The sequence below is a fragment of the Indicator indicator genome, chromosome 6 (assembly GCF_027791375.1).
Source record: "Indicator indicator isolate 239-I01 chromosome 6, UM_Iind_1.1, whole genome shotgun sequence".
In the NCBI taxonomy this organism is placed as follows: domain Eukaryota; kingdom Metazoa; phylum Chordata; class Aves; order Piciformes; family Indicatoridae; genus Indicator; species Indicator indicator.
This window is the reverse complement of record NC_072015.1, coordinates 40,186,012-40,188,040: the sequence shown is the minus strand read 5'-3', so window position 1 is coordinate 40,188,040 and position 2,029 is coordinate 40,186,012.

The window sequence follows — 2,029 nt, the reverse complement described above, 5'->3', positions numbered from 1 at the left end:
TCCCCGGCAGCGCTGCGAGTGCAGGGCTTGAGGCAGGCCAGCAGGGCACCTCCCTGCCCCGCGGGCACTGCTGGAGGCGGCCCAGCCCCCGGGCAGCTGCCGACGGCTGATAAGGGCAGAGCTCTGCTGGGCGAGCACTGATAGTGCCCATCCTGCCCCGGCCCGGCCCGCGGCGCCGGCTGGGATTGAGTTAATCATTCCCAGCACGGCCCACGTCGGCTGCCCACCGCTGTGCTCCCGGTGCCCACCACAGAGGAAAAGTTCTGCCTCAGCTCGCTGTGCCCCCAGTGCCTGCTGCAGCAGACAAAGTTCTGCCTCGGCTCACTGTGCCCCGAGTGCCTGCTGCAGCAGACAAAGTTCTGCCTCAGCTCACTGTGCCCCCAGTGCCTGCTGCAGCAGACAAAGTTCTGCCTCAGCTCACTGTGCCCCCAGTGCCTGCTGCAGCAGACAAAGTTCTGCCTCAGCTCGCTGTGCCCCCAGTGCCTGCTGCAGCAGACAAAGTTCTGCCTCAGCTCGCTGTGCTCCCAGTGCCTGCTGCAGCAGACAAAGTTCTGCCTCAGCTCGCTGTGCCCCCAGTGCCTGCTGCAGCAGACAAAGTTCTGCCTCAGCTCGCTGTGCCCCCAGTGCCTGCTGCAGCAGACAAAGTTCTGCCTCGGCTCACTGTGCCCCCAGTGCCTGCTGCAGCAGACAAAGTTCTGCCTCAGCTCACTGTGCCCCCAGTGCCTGCTGCAGCAGACAAAGTTCTGCCTCAGCTCGCTGTGCCCCCAGTGCCTGCTGCAGCAGACAAAGTTCTGCCTCAGCTCGCTGTGCCCCCAGCGCCTGCTGCAGCAGACAAAGTTCTGCCTCAGCTCGCTGTGCCCCCAGTGCCTGCTGCAGCAGACAAAGTTCTGCCTCAGCTCGCTGTGCCCCCAGTGCCTGCTGCAGCAGACAAAGTTCTGCCTCGGCTCACGGTGCCCCCAGTGCCTGCTGCAGCAGACAAAGTTCTGCCTCAGCTCGCTGTGCCCCCAGTGACTCCTGCAGCAGACAAAGTTCTGCCTCAGCTCGTTGTGCCTCCAGTGCCTGCTGCAGCAGACAAAGTTCTGCCTCAGCTCACTGTGCCCCCAGTGCCTGCTGCAGCAGACAAAGTTCTGCCTCAGCTCGCTGTGCCCCCAGTGCCTGCTGCAGCAGACAAAGTTCTGCCTCAGCTCACTGTGCCCCCAGTGCCTGCTGCAGCAGACAAAGTTCTGCCTCAGCTCGTTGTGCTCCCAGTGCCTGCTGCAGCAGACAAAGTTCTGCCTTGGCTCACTGTGCCCCCAGTGCCTGCTGCAGCAGACGAAGTTCTGCCTCAGCTTGCTGTGCCCCCAGTGCCTGCTGAGTCCCCAGTGCAGCACTACCTGTTGCACCCACTGCCAGCCCCGTGCCACCAGGCTCCTAAGTCACCCCTCACAGCCCACCCGGCCGACCTCTCAGGGCCTGCTAACCGCCCCTGGCAGTGGCACTGCCAGAGTGACATCTCCGGCTGTGGGTCCATGCCAGCCCCTGCAGCAACACTGCCCACCAGATCGAAACCTGCCCTGGGGGACATCGCCTGTTGGAGCAGCATGGGGTGGTTGTGGGGACATCTCCATCCTCCTCTCAGATCTGCCAATCCATGCACCAGGCTCTGTGAGGCCAAAGACTGGTGCTACTGGATGCAACCGAACAGCTCCTGGGTTTCCAAAACCATTCCTGAGCTACACTTGAGGTCAAAGCTTCTGGAGGACAAACTCCTGCGGGGCTGCTGAGGAACCATGCAGAGCCATCCCAACCTTTGCTAACAGTTGATAGGTGGCAGAGAACCCCTGGTGATGCCAAAGCACTACACTGGTGGGGAAAGACAGCAACACCTGACCTCTGCTTTGCCACCCGTGGCACAAGGAGGGGTCCAAGGCAGCACATCAGCCCTGCTGTCAGCTGCAGGTGACACCACTGCAGGCAGCACATCAGCCCTGCTGTCAGCTGCAGGTGACACCACTGCAGGCAGCACATCAGCCCTGCTGTCAGCTGCAGG